The 20,000-nt window shown below is 44.8% G+C and overlaps 2 protein-coding genes across 4 annotated transcripts in view; one reads left to right on the forward strand and one right to left on the reverse strand.

Moving 5' to 3' along the window:
• hdac7a (histone deacetylase 7a) overlaps window positions 1–2,170 on the forward strand; it is an 86,525-nt gene extending 84,355 nt beyond the window's left edge. For all 3 annotated transcript variants that reach the window (XM_058409483.1, XM_058409485.1, XM_058409484.1), the window contains one exon: window positions 1–2,170. This exon is cut by the window's left edge and continues 424 nt beyond it. The gene's annotated coding sequence lies outside the window, so the exon portion shown is untranslated.
• Window positions 2,171–2,475: 305 nt separating this feature from the next.
• Window positions 2,476–20,000, reverse strand: part of twist3 — a 22,938-nt gene continuing 5,413 nt past the window's right edge. The window contains exon 3 of the transcript XR_009206734.1: window positions 2,476–3,817. The gene's annotated coding sequence lies outside the window, so the exon portion shown is untranslated. The remainder of the gene's footprint in view (window positions 3,818–20,000) is intronic.

The following is a 20,000-nucleotide window of genomic DNA, read 5'->3' on the forward strand; positions in this document are numbered from 1 at the left end:
TCATCCCTAAATACAAAAGAATCTTTTTTACTGATTATTGTTATTGAACTGTTATCATGTGGACGTAATCTTCCATCTTGATGTCATTTTCTCCAACATTAACCACTAAAGAAGACCCAGAGGGAGGCGGTGTTTATTCTCCGCTCTTGTCTTGCACTGTGCATTCCGTAATGTGAACTGTGACCTTTATCTCCAAACTCTGGGAGAGTTATGTACAGTAACATTAATTACAATGAAGATAAATTCACTCACACACACAGACACACACACACACACATAAACAGAGAGCAAGGGTTTCAATGACCACTGTAGTGACCAGTTACTGATCAAACAGGAAGTAGCATCTCGTCCCTGCACGCTGCATTTAGAAGGTTATATTAAAATCACATACATGTGTTTACACTCATGCTTTTACAGGAAGTAAAGAAACAGGAAGTGTAAGTGACTTTATGTGATAGGAGCCTGTGACTTCCTTTTTCACATGAAGCCTTAATTCAGATCACTAACATTTAAATTGATTTCAGTTTATATAAACCTATAAACATGTCTAATATGTCTTGCAGAGGTGCAGTGCTCAGTGTGTTTGTGTGTCCAGTACAGTGGCTGAATCTCAGCTCTGTGGAGGAATTTTGGGTTAAACCATTTTACTATGGAATTTTAAAAAAGCTGGACAGGCCACGCCCACAAAGATAATATCACTGATGGTGCACGAGACACAAGGCCTGGAGACTCGTAGGAATCATGGTGTGAAACAGACAGCATGATTGGTCGTTCTTCATGTCGTTCCTGTCGCGGAAGCAGAGACGTTAAAGTCTAACGCGGATGAAGAGAAACTGAGCTTTATGAAGTTTTAAAGATTTTATATTTGTTAATGTTGACATGACTCCAGTGAACATAAACATGGTGAGATTAACACCACGGCATTTTATTTTTAAGCCAGAAGTGTGTGTGTGTGTGTGTGTGTGTGTGTAAATTTGTTGAATCTGCCTTTCAGACTTGCCTTAAACTGATTAAATGCATATTGTGTAAATTAGCCTGAAACTAGCAGCGCTGTAGTGTCTTTTCTTTAAGTTGTGTTTGAGGGAAAAAGTCTGATGCACTAAATGGAACAGACCAAAATATTGTGTATTTTATTGCAGTGATAAAAAACTAAAACCACTAACAATCTCCAGGATTTAATGTTCTTCACTCCCAGAGGAATCAGGCACGTGTGATGGTGGAGTTTGTGCATTTAGACGTGACCTGATTGGGCGACTGATTAAAAAAAAGCACTTGATGTCGCTTAAAGATTCCTGAAAGAAAAATAAGTATATAAGTTTATAAGTATTGGTGTTGAGATGAGCAGCGCTGTCGGGTTCAGAGTGAAACCTGCACCTCCTCTTCATCTTCCTCACTTAGTGTTTTTGCCTCATAACCAACCACTGTGTTCCGTCCTGTGTGTGTGTGTGTGTGTGTTGTGTGACGACTCTGGGTGTGTATTAGCCCAGGAGAACCTACACATCATCACATCTGATTTAAGTGTAACGCATGTCTCTGAGTCAGCTTTGTTGTGTTTTTATGCTCTTGATTTATTAGAAGTTATTTTGACTTTGAGGACCAGTTCCAATTTAATCCAGGGTTTCATCTGGAGTTACAGCCAGGGTTTCAGCATCACAGTTAAAACCAGGATGTTTACTAATTAAACTGTAGGATTTTTAATAACCTGTGTTTAGTTTCAGTCGTGAAGGAAGTGAATTTTACATTCCTGTGCAGTAGAGGACGGTGTGTATGTATGTATGTGTGTGTGTGTGTGTGTGTGTGTGTGTGTTTATTGAGGGGTGTGTTAGTGTTTATTTTCACTTCCTGCTCTCGACACCACAGACAAGACTACGAGACAGCCGTGTTTTCTGCTTTATGACACGTTTAAGGGCTAAAGACTAAAGATGAGCCTCTGACGTCTTAATTCTTGATCATTTTTTCATGTCTTGTAAAAGGTTTCTTTCTAAAACCTTCATGTAAATATCACTGCAAGACCAAAAATCATTTCTGTGTGCCTTTATCTGTCACTAACAGATCAGATTAATGATTTTATTCATTTCCTTTTCCTTTTGTAAGCCTGTGTATAGAAAAGAATCTCTATTTTGTACTTTCTATCTCTTCCAAATAAAATAAAGCATTCTGTTTTATTGAAGCTGTTTTTTTTATCTGTCCCTGATTATACAAACAAACAGCACTGAACATGTTTAATGCAGTTTAATAATGATATATTAGGACCTGTAAGGTGTTTTGAATTACTTAAGCTGTAGTACTGAAGTGTGTGTGTGTGCGTGTGTGTATTAATTATGATGAATATTAATGAGTCTGTAATAAATATTATTAAATGTAATAATGTCACAGACAGAACACAAAAACCACAGAGAAGGAAAAACATCCTCAAACAAAGACAAATCAATTTATTATTATTCTTAATTTTAATACAGACAGAGTGTGATATTGTATTAAAGAGGTTTTATTAAAACAGATAAAAAGGGAATTGTGTAGGTTTTAATGCTGGAATGGACAAACTGCTAATGGCTAACATTTACTCATCATGTGATGAAGCATGGAGAGGAAGCAGAGCTAGACGGTGGAGATGGAGAGCAGAAACATACTCCAGATGGACAATGAGCTCAGTCTGTAATGTCTTTTCCAATGAACACATCAGGATCTGCTGGAGATGAAGGAATCGACTCAGAGGAGAGAGATGAGCTTCAGGAAAATCTTCAAATTTGGGTTATGGAAGGGGCAGGTTATGACAGTGTTGGGGCAGGTTACGGAGGTTATGGGGCAGGTTATGACAGTGTTGGGGCAGGTTATGGCAGTGTTGGGGCAGGTTACGGAGGTTATGGGGCAGGTTATGACAGTGTTGGGGCAGGTTATGGCAGTGTTGGGGCAGGTTACGGAGGTTATGGGGCAGGTTATGACAGTGTTGGGGCAGGTTATGGAGGTTATGGGGCAGGTTATGGAGGTGTTGGGGCAGGTTATGGCAGTGTTGGGGCAGGTTACAGAGGTTATGGGGCAGGTTAGGGTGGATGTAAACAGCAGGGTGAGAAAATTAAGGTTCCATGTTTTCAACACAACAAAAGTGACAACTCCTCTACACAATGACCTCAAAGTCAAAAAAGAAAATTTAGAGTTTAAAGTAACGTAATAGAGACCTCTGGCTCCTAACAAGTGTGTGGTACTGAAAACACACACACACTGTGTTTACACATAGTTTACACACTGCACTGGTCAGAAATGTTTCGTCAAAATAGAATGGACTATTTGAAAGCATACACGAGTCATTTTGAACTCCTTCAGTACTACAAACTGACCACAAACTGACCTCGCTCTAACTCTGGAGCTGGAGTCCTCTTCTGAAGGAACGTTCGGGTTTATTCGCTGAAACTTCAGTTCAATTCCATTCAGATTTATTTCTACACTAGTTTACCAATAAACACTGTCACAGTTTACCTTCAGCGAAATTTATATTTAGAGATTTGAAGTTAAATCCCTGATGATGGAATCAGATTGTTCATTTTATTCAGGTCCTCTTTAAAATGCTGGCTGGAGGTGATTTTGAAAGAAATCAAGGGGGGAAAAACAATAAAACATTAAAAATGTAAAATTTGTTTGTAAATGCTAATTAAGTTTGTAAATGCTACTTAGGCAGCTAGTTAAATGCCAGATAGTGAGAAGATATGTCTGTATACATAGTGAAGGAGGGTAAGTGTGTGTGTGTGTGTCACACTTATTAGGGTGAAGAGAATCTGCGCCCATGGTCTTATCCTTCATCCTCTTATCTCCTCCTGGGTCACTGTGAAGATAAACACATGAAATTCTGGCATTCAGAAAAAAACAGATGTTTAGACAGATGTATTTTTTTTTACATTTTCTACACACACACACACACACACCTGGAGTCAAAATGAACCTTGCTACATGTACACACACACAACCCCAAAGTTCACTGCAAAGTCCAAGCCCTTTGTCTTTGTTACCGGTCAATACCCAGCCTGTGTATATTGTGCAGGTCTGCCTGACCTCTGCCTGATCTCTGCCTGTTTCCTGTTCCTGATTTTGTGGTAGGTTTTGTATTTGTTTTATAATAAAATAATTGTTATAATTGTTTTAGAATTGTACCTGCACTGTTGCCATAAGAATGGCCATGAGAACAGAGAGAACTGACCACAGATTGCCAAGATTAGCTTTTCATTGCTCATCTGGACACATATGCAGATGATACATTTTACATTTCTGGCATTTGGCAGATGCCCTTATACAATTTATCTCATTTTATACAGCTGAGCAGTAGTCCAACACCTTAACCACTAAGCTACCACATATTACTTCGTTCCACCTTCTCGAGGATGCCTACTTTGGCATCCAGGTGTAATACCTCTGCATTATTCACAGCCTTCCATGAGGGCCTAATAAAGGAACTCAAGAACAAATTGACCCCTCTTTGTCTTTTCAGGGCCTAACTGAGCTGTTATGAAACCTGAATAACTGACCACTGTTGTATTTACAACCAGAAATGAAACAGGTCAGCCTAGGAAAACAACAGCAGCTAATGACAGAAACATCGTGGGATCTGTGTAGAAAAATGACAGTGACATCACCAACAACCTCCACAGGGCAGGGGTGAAGGTGGATCTCACAATCCACCATTTGAAGAAGTCCTGACCAAGCAGAAATAAAGAAGCCACTCTAGAAGATGCAAACCTCTCTTTAGCAGTACAAATCAGAAGACTGGATTGGAATTCACAAAGTTCTACAAAGGTTTTGGAACCAAGATAAAACTCTATCAAAGTAATGGAAAGGCCAGTGCATAAAGAATGAAAAGACTTACTCATGATCCAAAACACACAAGGCTATTGGTGGAGGTAGTGTCATGGCTTTGGCTTGCAAGACTGCTTCTGGAATGGCTCACTAATCTAGACTGGCCAATTCAATCAGCAGACCTTTTTCCTCCTAAGGAGCAGACTAAAAGGAGAACCTTGCTCTGAAACAAACAACCACTAAAGTAAGCTGCACTACAGGCCTGGAAAAGCAGCACAGAAGAATTCAATAGTTTGACAAAGTCAGTGGGTTGCAGGCTTACTTCATTAGATCTCGAACCCACGTGTCTTTAGTGTAGAGCACACACATAAGATCTGGCCTTGTTGGAAGCATATGGAGTTAGAATGTAAATGGCATCAAAATAAATTTGTAGTATTTAAAGCAGAGTGGAAAGAGAAATCACAGAAAATCTCTCTGCTGCTAGACCAGTGTATCTCTCCAACCTAAATTGAAATGATTTAAAATCCTAGATTTGTATTTAATACTGAAGCAAAATTCAGCTGGAACACAACCACCACAGAAACCTCACACCATCAATAATGTCATTTCACTAATTAACTTTTAATAATTGCGAATTCATAGCATACCAGATCGTTTACCTACATATTTACATTTACATTATTTCCTGTCCAGTTCCAATGTCACCCAGGTGAGGATGAGGTTCTCTTCTGGTTCCTCTCCAAGTTTCTTCCTCAGATCATCACAGGTAGTTTTTCCTCACCACTGTCACCTCAGGCTTCTTATTAGGGATAAATGCTACAGATAAACAGCAACTTAACTTTAAACTTTATTATTTTTATTCTATGTTTCTATGTTTCTGTAAAGCTGCTATGAGAAATGTCCATTGTTAAAAGCACTATACAAATAAATTAAATTTAATTGAATGTTTCTTTAAACAGATAATAGTATAAACAATAAACCCATTTCTTTAGCACTGTCTATGTGCCTAATTTTTTTAAACTAGCAGTTATCAAACCCCTGATTAAAAACCGGACCTCGACCACTGTCAGCTGTCCAACTACAGGTCAATATCTAACCTTCCCTTTATCTCCAATATCCTAGAGAAGGCTGTAGCACAGCAATTATGTTCAGACCTACATAGGAATAACATTAATGAAATGTATCAGTCAGGATTTAGACCTCATCATAGCACAGAGACAGCACTGGTAAAAGTGGTCAATGACCTGTTACTGACCTCTGATCAGGGTTGTGTCTCCTTGCTTGTGTTACCTGATCTTAGTGCAGCTTTTGACACCATTGACCACTCCACTGACCACACTGTTCTATTTGATAGACTAGAACATGTTGGTGTTAAAGGAACAGCCCTCTCCTGGCTCAGGTATTATCTGACTGACCGTTATCAGTTTGTAGATCTAGATGGTCACTCCTCTATGTGTACCACAGTTATGTTCAGTGTTCCACAAGGTTCTCTCTTAGGCCCACTGCTTTTCTCCCTATATATGTTACCCCTTGGTGCAATTATTCATAAACATGGTATTAGCTTCCACTGTTATGCCGACGACACACAGCTATATGTCTCAGCTAAATCAGATGAGAGACACCAGCTTATTAAGATAGAAGAATGTGTAAAGGACATTAGACATTGGATGGCCACTAACTTCCTCCTGCTTAATTCGGACAAGACAGAGGTGCTTGTACTAGGATTAGTACAGGCAGTTAGAAGTGAGCTTTCTGATTACAGAGTAATGGTGGATGGTCTTTCTGATTCATCTTGTCCAGCAGTAAAAGATCTTGGTGTGATTATTGACTCTGGTATTTTGTTTGAAGCTCATGTAGAAAATATCACTCGGGTAGCGTTCTTCCATCTCAGAAATATTACTAAGATAAAGTCACTACATGATGCAGTAACAGATTTTACACCGAACATAACCTTGGTACACATAGAGAAGTGACCATCTAGATCTACAAACTGATAACGGTCAGTCAGATAAGACCTGAGCCAGGAGAGGGCTGTTCCTTTAACACCAACAACATGTTCTAGTCTATCAAGTAGTGCCCATCTGTAGTGTCTCAGATCACACACACTCACCTGAACACACACACACACTGTAGTGTCTCAGATCACACACACTCACCTGAACACACACACACACTGTAGTGTCTCAGATCACACACACTCACCTGAACACACACACACACTGTAGTGTCTCAGATCACACACACTCACCTGAACACACACACTGTAGTGTCTCAGATCACACACACTCACCTGAAAACACACACACACACTGTAGTGTCTCAGATCACACACTCTCACCTGAACACACACACACTGTAGTGTCTCAGATCACACACACTCACCTGAACACACACACTGTAGTGTCTCAGATCACACACTCTCACCTGAACACACACACTGTAGTGTCTCAGATCACACACACTCACCTGAAAACACACACACACTGTAGTGTCTCAGATCACACACACTCACCTGAACACACACACACACTGTAGTGTCTCAGATCACACACACTCACCTGAACACACACACACACTGTAGTGTCTCAGATCACACACACTCACCTGAACACACACACACACTGTAGTGTCTCAGATCACACACACTCACCTGAACACACACACACACTGTAGTGTCTCAGATCACACACACTCACCTGAACACACACACTGTAGTGTCTCAGATCACACACACTCACCTGAACACACACACACTGTAGTGTCTCAGATCACACACACTCACCTGAACACACACACTGTAGTGTCTCAGATCACACACACTCACCTGAACACACACACACTGTAGTGTCTCAGATCACACACACTCACCTGAACACACACACACACTGTAGTGTCTCAGATCACACACACTCACCTGAACACACACACACACTGTAGTGTCTCAGATCACACACACTCACCTGAACACACACACACTGTAGTGTCTCAGATCACACACACTCACCTGAACACACACACACTGTAGTGTCTCAGATCACACACTCTCACCTGAACACACACACTGTAGTGTCTCAGATCACACACACTCACCTGAACACACACACACTGTAGTGTCTCAGATCACACACACTCACCTGAACACACACACACACTGTAGTGTCTCAGATCACACACACTCACCTGAACACACACACTGTAGTGTCTCAGATCACACACTCTCACCTGAACACACACACACACTGTAGTGTCTCAGATCACACACACTCACCTGAACACACACACACTGTAGTGTCTCAGATCACACACTCTCACCTGAACACACACACTGTAGTGTCTCAGATCACACACTCTCACCTGAACACACACACACCCTGTAGTGTCTCAGATCACACACACTCACCTGAACACACACACACTGTAGTGTCTCAGATCACACACTCTCACCTGAACACACACACACTGTAGTCTCTCAGATCACACACACTCACCTGAACACACACACACACTGTAGTGTCTCAGATCACACACACTCACCTGAACACACACACACTGTAGTGTCTCAGATCACACACTCTCACCTGAACACACACACTGTAGTGTCTCAGATCACACACTCTCACCTGAACACACACACACCCTGTAGTGTCTCAGATCACACACACTCACCTGAACACACACACTGTAGTGTCTCAGATCACACACTCTCACCTGAACACACACACTGTAGTGTCTCAGATCACACACACTCACCTGAACACACACACTGTAGTGTCTCAGATCACACACACTCACCTGAACACACACACACACTGTAGTGTCTCAGATCACACACACTCACCTGAACACACACACACACTGTAGTGTCTCAGATCACACACACTCACCTGAACACAGACACACTGTAGTGTCTCAGATCACACACACTCACCTGAACACACACACTGTAGTGTCTCAGATCACACACACTCACCTGAACACACACACACACTGTAGTGTCTCAGATCACACACACTCACCTGAACACACACACACTGTAGTGTCTCAGATCACACACTCTCACCTGAACACACACACTTTAGTGTCTCAGATCACACACTCTCACCTGAACACACACAAACACTGTAGTGTCTCAGATCACACACTCTCACCTGAACACACACACACTGTAGTGTCTCAGATCACACACACTCACCTGAACACACACACACTGTAGTGTCTCAGATCACACACTCTCACCTGAACACACACACTGTAGTGTCTCAGATCACACACTCTCACCTGAACACACACAAACACTGTAGTGTCTCAGATCACACACTCTCACCTGAACACACACACACTGTAGTGTCTCAGATCACACACTCACCTGAACACACACACACTGTAGTGTCTCAGATCACACACACTCACCTGACACACACACACTGTAGTGTCTCAGATCACACACTCTCACCTGACACACACACACACACTGTAGTGTCTCAGATCACACACTCTCACCTGAACACACACACACTGTAGTGTCTCAGATCACACACACTCACCTGAACACACACACTGTAGTGTCTCAGATCACACACTCTCACCTGAACACACACACTGTAGTGTCTCAGATCACACACACTCACCTGAACACACACACTGTAGTGTCTCAGATCACACACACTCACCTGAACACACACACACACTGTAGTGTCTCAGATCACACACACTCACCTGAACACACACACACACTGTAGTGTCTCAGATCACACACACTCACCTGAACACACACACACTGTAGTGTCTCAGATCACACACTCTCACCTGAACACACACACTGTAGTGTCTCAGATCACACACACTCACCTGAACACACACACACTGTAGTGTCTCAGATCACACACTCTCACCTGAACACACACACACTGTAGTGTCTCAGATCACACACTCTCACCTGAACACACACACACTGTAGTGTCTCAGATCACACACACTCACCTGACACACACACACTGTAGTGTCTCAGATCACACACTCTCACCTGAACACACACACACACTGTAGTGTCTCAGATCACACACTCTCACCTGACACACACACACACACTGTAGTGTCTCAGATCACACACTCTCACCTGAACACACACACTGTAGTGTCTCAGATCACACACTCTCACCTGAACACACACAAACACTGTAGTGTCTCAGATCACACACTCTCACCTGAACACACACACACTGTAGTGTCTCAGATCACACACACTCACCTGAACACACACACACTGTAGTGTCTCAGATCACACACTCACCTGAACACACACACCCTGTAGTGTCTCAGATCACACACACTCACCTGAACACACACACACTGTAGTGTCTCAGATCACACACACTCACCTGACACACACACACTGTAGTGTCTCAGATCACACACTCTCACCTGAACACACACACACACTGTAGTGTCTCAGATCACACACTCTCACCTGACACACACACACACACTGTAGTGTCTCAGATCACACACTCTCACCTGAACACACACACTGTAGTGTCTCAGATCACACACACTCACCTGAACACACACACACTGTAGTGTCTCAGATCACACACACTCACCTGAACACACACACACTGTAGTGTCTCAGATCACACACTCTCACCTGAACACACACACACACTGTAGTGTCTCAGATCACACACTCTCACCTGAACACACACACACTGTATTGTCTCAGATCACACACACTCACCTGAACACACACACACTGTATTGTCTCAGATCACACACACTCACCTGAACACACACACACTGTAGTGTCTCAGATCACACACTCTCACCTGAACACACACACACACTGTAGTGTCTCAGATCACACACACTCACCTGAACACACACACTGTAGTGTCTCAGATCACACACACTCACCTGAACACACACACTGTAGTGTCTCAGATCACACACACTCACCTGAACACACACACACCCTGTAGTGTCTCAGATCACACACTCTCACCTGAACACACACACACTGTAGTGTCTCAGATCACACACTCTCACCTGAACACACACACACCCTGTAGTGTCTCAGATCACACACTCTCACCTGAACACACACACACCCTGTAGTGTCTCAGATCACACACTCTCACCTGAACACACACACACTGTAGTGTCTCAGATCACACACTCTCACCTGAACACACACACTGTAGTGTCTCAGATCACACACACTCACCTGAACACACACACACACTGTAGTGTCTCAGATCACACACACTCACCTGAACACACACACACTGTAGTGTCTCAGATCACACACTCTCACCTGAACACACACACTGTAGTGTCTCAGATCACACACTCTCACCTGAACACACACACACCCTGTAGTGTCTCAGATCACACACACTCACCTGAACACACACACACTGTAGTGTCTCAGATCACACACTCTCACCTGAACACACACACTGTAGTGTCTCAGATCACACACACTCACCTGAACACACACACTGTAGTGTCTCAGATCACACACTCTCACCTGAACACACACACTGTAGTGTCTCAGATCACACACACTCACCTGAACACACACACTGTAGTGTCTCAGATCACACACTCTCACCTGAACACACACAAACACTGTAGTGTCTCAGATCACACACACTCACCTGAACACACACACACTGTAGTGTCTCAGATCACACACTCTCACCTGAACACACACACACTGTAGTGTCTCAGATCATACACACTCACCTGAACACACACACACTGTAGTGTCTCAGATCACACACTCACCTGAACACACACACCCTGTAGTGTCTCAGATCACACACACTCACCTGAACACACACACACTGTAGTGTCTCAGATCACACACACTCACCTGAACACACACACACTGTAGTGTCTCAGATCACACACACTCACCTGAACACACACACACTGTAGTGTCTCAGATCACACACTCTCACCTGAACACACACACACACTGTAGTGTCTCAGATCACACACTCTCACCTGACACACACACACACACTGTAGTGTCTCAGATCACACACTCTCACCTGAACACACACACACTGTAGTGTCTCAGATCACACACACTCACCTGAACACACACACTGTAGTGTCTCAGATCACACACACTCACCTGAACACACACACACTGTAGTGTCTCAGATCACACACTCTCACCTGAACACACACACACACTGTAGTGTCTCAGATCACACACTCTCACCTGAACACACACACACTGTATTGTCTCAGATCACACACACTCACCTGAACACACACACACTGTAGTGTCTCAGATCACACACTCTCACCTGAACACACACACACACTGTAGTGTCTCAGATCACACACTCTCACCTGAACACACACACACACTGTAGTGTCTCAGATCACACACTCTCACCTGAACACACACACACTGTAGTGTCTCAGATCACACACTCTCACCTGAACACACACACACACTGTAGTGTCTCAGATCACACACTCTCACCTGAACACACACACACACTGTAGTGTCTCAGATCACACACTCTCACCTGAACACACACACACACTGTAGTGTCTCAGATCACACACTCTCACCTGACACACACACACACTGTAGTGTCTCAGATCACACACACTCACCTGAACACACACACTGTAGTGTCTCAGATCACACACTCTCACCTGAACACACACACACTGTAGTGTCTTAGATCACACACACACACTGTAGTGTCTCAGATCACACACTCTCACCTGAACACACACACACACTGTAGTGTCTCAGATCACACACTCTCACCTGAACACACACACACTGTAGTGTCTCAGATCACACACACTCACCTGAACACACACACACTGTAGTGTCTCAGATCACACACACTCACCTGAACACACACACACTGTAGTGTCTCAGATCACACACACTCACCTGAACACACACACACTGTAGTGTCTCAGATCACACACTCTCACCTGAACACACACACACTGTAGTGTCTCAGATCACACACACTCACCTGAACACACACACACTGTAGTGTCTCAGATCACACACACTCACCTGAACACACACACTGTAGTGTCTCAGATCACACACTCTCACCTGAACACACACACACTGTAGTGTCTCAGATCACACACTCTCACCTGAACACACACACTGTAGTGTCTCAGATCACACACACTCACCTGAACACACACACTGTAGTGTCTCAGATCACACACTCTCACCTGAACACACACACACCCTGTAGTGTCTCAGATCACACACACTCACCTGAACACACACACTGTAGTGTCTCAGATCACACACACTCACCTGAACACACACACACTGTAGTGTCTCAGATCACACACACTCACCTGAACACACACACTGTAGTGTCTCAGATCACACACTCTCACCTGAACACACACACACTGTAGTGTCTCAGATCACACACACTCACCTGAACACACACACTGTAGTGTCTCAGATCACACACTCTCACCTGAACACACACACTGTAGTGTCTCAGATCACACACACTCACCTGAACACACACACTGTAGTGTCTCAGATCACACACTCTCACCTGAACACACACAAACACTGTAGTGTCTCAGATCACACACACTCACCTGAACACACACACACTGTAGTGTCTCAGATCACACACTCTCACCTGAACACACACACACTGTAGTGTCTCAGATCACACACACTCACCTGAACACACACACACACTGTAGTGTCTCAGATCACACACTCACCTGAACACACACACCCTGTAGTGTCTCAGATCACACACACTCACCTGAACACACACACACTGTAGTGTCTCAGATCACACACTCACCTGAACACACACACCCTGTAGTGTCTCAGATCACACACACTCACCTGAACACACACACACTGTAGTGTCTCAGATCACACACACTCACCTGAACACACACACACTGTAGTGTCTCAGATCACACACACTCACCTGAACACACACACACACTGTAGTGTCTCAGATCACACACTCTCACCTGAACACACACACACTGTAGTGTCTCAGATCACACACTCTCACCTGAACACACACACACTGTAGTGTCTCAGATCACACACACTCACCTGAACACACACACTGTAGTGTCTCAGATCACACACACTCACCTGAACACACACACACTGTAGTGTCTCAGATCACACACTCTCACCTGAACACACACACACTGTATTGTCTCAGATCACACACACTCACCTGAACACACACACACTGTATTGTCTCAGATCACACACACTCACCTGAACACACACACACTGTAGTGTCTCAGATCACACACTCTCACCTGAACACACACACACACTGTAGTGTCTCAGATCACACACTCTCACCTGACACACACACACACTGTATTGTCTCAGATCACACACACTCACCTGAACACACACACACTGTAGTGTCTCAGATCACACACACTCACCTGAACACACACACACACTGTAGTGTCTCAGATCACACACTCTCACCTGAACACACACACACACTGTAGTGTCTCAGATCACACACTCTCACCTGAACACACACACACTGTAGTGTCTCAGATCACACACTCTCACCTGAACACACACACACACTGTAGTGTCTCAGATCACACACTCTCACCTGAACACACACACACACTGTAGTGTCTCAGATCACACACTCTCACCTGAACACACACACACACTGTAGTGTCTCAGATCACACACTCTCACCTGAACACACACACACTGTAGTGTCTCAGATCACACACACTCACCTGAACACACACACTGTAGTGTCTCAGATCACACACTCTCACCTGAACACACACACACTGTAGTGTCTCAGATCACACACACTCACCTGAACACACACACACTGTAGTGTCTCAGATCACACACTCTCACCTGAACACACACACACTGTAGTGTCTCAGATCACACACACTCACCTGAACACACACACACTGTAGTGTCTCAGATCACACACACTCACCTGAACACACACACACTGTAGTGTCTCAGATCACACACACTCACCTGAACACACACACACTGTAGTGTCTCAGATCACACACTCTCACCTGAACACACACACACTGTAGTGTCTCAGATCACACACACTCACCTGAACACACACACACTGTAGTGTCTCAGATCACACACTCTCACCTGAACACACACACACTGTAGTGTCTCAGATCACACACACTCACCTGAACACACACACACTGTAGTGTCTCAGATCACACACACTCACCTGAACACACACACTGTAGTGTCTCAGATCACACACTCTCACCTGAACACACACACACTGTAGTGTCTCAGATCACACACTCTCACCTGAACACACACACTGTAGTGTCTCAGATCACACACTCTCACCTGAACACACACACACTGTAGTGTCTCAGATCACACAATCTCACCTGAACACACACACACTGTAGTGTCTCAGATCACACACACTCACCTGAACACACACACTGTAGTGTCTCAGATCACACACACTCACCTGAACACACACACACACTGTAGTGTCTCAGATCACACACTCTCACCTGAACACACACACACACTGTAGTGTCTCAGATCACACACTCTCACCTGAACACACACACACTGTAGTGTCTCAGATCACACACACTCACCTGAACACACACACACTGTAGTGTCTCAGATCACACACTCTCACCTGAACACACACACACACTGTAGTGTCTCAGATCACACACTCTCACCTGACACACGCACACTCACCTGAACACACACACACTGTAGTGTCTCAGATCACACACACTCACCTGAACACACACACACACTGTAGTGTCTCAGATCACACACACTCACCTGAACACACACACACTGTAGTGTCTCAGATCACACACTCTCACCTGAACACACACACACTGTAGTGTCTCAGATCACACACTCACCTGAACACACACACTGTAGTGTCTCAGATCACACACTCTCACCTGAACACACACACACACTGTAGTGTCTCAGATCACACACTCTCACCTGAACACACACACACTGTAGTGTCTCAGATCACACACACTCACCTGAACACACACACACCCTGTAGTGTCTGAGATCACACACTCTCACCTGACACACACACACTGTAGTGTCTCAGATCACACACTCTCACCTGAACACACACACTGTAGTGTCTCAGATCACACACTCTCACCTGAACACACACACACACTGTAGTGTCTCAGATCACACACTCTCACCTGAACACACACACTGTAGTGTCTCAGATCACACACTCTCACCTGAACACACACACACTGTAGTGTCTCAGATCACACACTCTCACCTGAACACACACACACACTGTAGTGTCTCAGATCACACACTCTCACCTGAACACACACACACTGTAGTGTCTCAGATCACACACTCTCACCTGAACACACACACACACTGTAGTGTCTCAGATCACACACACTCACCTGAACACACACACACTGTATTGTCTCAGATCACACACACTCACCTGAACACACACACACTGTAGTGTCTCAGATCACACACTCTCACCTGAACACACACACACACTGTAGTGTCTCAGATCACACACACTCACCTGAACACACACACACTGTAGTGTCTCAGATCACACACTCTCACCTGAACACACACACACTGTAGTGTCTCAGATCACACACACTCACCTGAACACACACACACACTGTAGTGTCTCAGATCACACACACTCACCTGAACACACACACACACTGTAGTGTCTCAGATCACACACTCTCACCTGAACACACACACACTGTAGTGTCTCAGATCACACACACTCACCTGAACACACACACACTGTAGTGTCTCAGATCACACACACTCACCTGAACACACACACTGTAGTGTCTCAGATCACACACTCTCACCTGAACACACACACTGTAGTGTCTCAGATCACACACACTCACCTGAACACACACACACTGTATTGTCTCAGATCACACACACTCACCTGAACACACACACACTGTAGTGTCTCAGATCACACACACTCACCTGAACACACACACACTGTAGTGTCTCAGATCACACACACTCACCTGAACACACACACTGTAGTGTCTCAGATCACACACTCTCACCTGAACACACACACTGTAGTGTCTCAGATCACACACACTCACCTGAACACACACACACTGTAGTGTCTCAGATCACACACTCTCACCTGAACACACACACTGTAGTGTCTCAGATCACACACACTCACCTGAACACACACACACTGTAGTGTCTCAGATCACACACACTCACCTGAACACACACACACTGTAGTGTCTCAGATCACACACTCTCACCTGAACACACACACACTGTAGTGTCTCAGATCACACACACTCACCTGAACACACACACACTGTAGTGTCTCAGATCACACACTCTCACCTGAACACACACACACACTGTAGTGTCTCAGATCACACACACTCACCTGAACACACACACACACTGTAGTGTCTCAGATCACACACTCTCACCTGAACACACACACACTGTAGTGTCTCAGATCACACACACTCACCTGAACACACACACACTGTAGTGTCTCAGGTCACACAAACTCACCTGAACACACACACTGTAGTGTCTCAGATCACACACTCTCACCTGAACACACACACACTGTAGTGTCTCAGATCACACACACTCACCTGACACACACACACTGTAGTGTCTCAGATCACACACACTCACCTGAACACACACACACTGTAGTGTCTCAGATCACACACTCTCACCTGAACACACACACTGTATTGTCTCAGATCACACACACTCACCTGAACACACACACACACTGTAGTGTCTCAGATCACACACTCTCACCTGAACACACACACACTGTAGTGTCTCAGATCACACACACTCACCTGAACACACACACACTGTAGTGTCTCAGATCACACACACTCACCTGAACACACACACACTGTAGTGTCTCAGATCACACACACTCACCTGAACACACACACACACTGTAGTGTCTCAGATCACACACTCTCACCTGAACACACACACACTGTAGTGTCTCAGATCACACACACTCACCTGAACACACACACACTGTAGTGTCTCAGATCACACACACTCACCTGAACACACACACACTGTAGTGTCTCAGATCACACACACTCACCTGAACACACACACACTGTATTGTCTCAGATCACACACACTCACCTGAACACACACACACTGTAGTGTCTCAGATCACACACACTCACCTGAACACACACACACTGTAGTGTCTCAGATCACACACACTCACCTGAACACACACACACACTGTAGTGTCTCAGATCACACACACTCACCTGAACACACACACTGTAGTGTCTCAGATCACACACTCTCACCTGAACACACACACACTGTAGTGTCTCAGATCACACACACACACTGTAGTGTCTCAGATCACACACACTCACCTGAACACACACACACACTGTAGTGTCTCAGATCACACACTCTCACCTGAACACACACACACTGTAGTGTCTCAGATCACACACTCTCACCTGACACACACACACACACTGTAGTGTCTCAGATCACACACACTCAACTGACACACACACTGTAGTGTCTCAGATCACACACACTCACCTGAACACACACACACTGTAGTGTCTCAGATCACACACACTCACCTGAACACACACACACTGTAGTGTCTCAGATCACACACTCTCACCTGAACACACACACACTGTAGTGTCTCAGATCACACACTCTCACCTGAACACACACACACTGTAGTGTCTCAGATCACACACTCTCACCTGAACACACACACACTGTAGTGTCTCAGATCACACACTCTCACCTGAACACACACACACTGTAGTGTCTCAGATCACACACTCTCACCTGACACACACACACTGTAGTGTCTCAGATCACACACACTCACCTGACACACACACACTGTAGTGTCTCAGATCACACACTCTCACCTGAACACACACACACTGTAGTGTCTCAGATCACACACTCTCACCTGAACACACACACACACTGTAGTGTCTCAGATCACACACTCACCTGAACACACACACACCCTGTAGTGTCTCAGATCACACACTCACCTGAACACACACACACTGTAGTGTCTCAGATCACACACTCTCACCTGACACACACACACTGTAGTGTCTCAGATCACACACTCTCACCTGAACACACACACACTGTAGTGTCTCAGATCACACACTCTCACCTGAACACACACACACACTGTAGTGTCTCAGATCACACACACTCACCTGAACACACACACACTGTAGTGTCTCAGATCACACACTCTCACCTGAACACACACACTGTAGTGTCTCAGATCACACACACTCACCTGAACACACACACACACTGTAGTGTCTCAGATCACACACACTCACCTGAACACACACACACTGTAGTGTCTCAGATCACACACTCTCACCTGAACACACACACTGTATTTTCTCAGATCACACACACTCACCTGAACACACACACACACTGTAGTGTCTCAGATCACACACTCTCACCTGAACACACACACTGTAGTGTCTCAGATCACACACTCTCACCTGAACACACACACACTGTAGTGTCTCAGATCACACACTCTCACCTGAACACACACACACTGTAGTGTCTCAGATCACACACTCTCACCTGAACACACACACACACTGTAGTGTCTCAGATCACACACACTCACCTGAACACACACACACTGTAGTGTCTCAGATCACACACTCTCACCTGAACACACACACACTGTAGTGTCTCAGATCACACACTCTCACCTGAACACACACACACACTGTAGTGTCTCAGATCACACACTCACCTGAACACACACACACTGTAGTGTCTCAGATCACACACTCTCACCTGAACACACACACACTGTAGTGTCTCAGATCACACACACTCACCTGACACACACACTGTAGTGTCTCAGATCACACACACTCACCTGAACACACACACACTGTAGTGTCTCAGATCACACACTCTCACCTGAACACACACACACACTGTAGTGTCTCAGATCACACACACTCACCTGAACACACACACACTGTAGTGTCTCAGATCACACACTCTCACCTGAACACACACACTGTAGTGTCTCAGATCACACACACTCACCTGAACACACACACACTGTAGTGTCTCA

This window comes from Hemibagrus wyckioides, linkage group LG15 (genome assembly GCF_019097595.1).
Source record: "Hemibagrus wyckioides isolate EC202008001 linkage group LG15, SWU_Hwy_1.0, whole genome shotgun sequence".
NCBI classification, from domain to species: Eukaryota; Metazoa; Chordata; class Actinopteri; order Siluriformes; family Bagridae; genus Hemibagrus; species Hemibagrus wyckioides.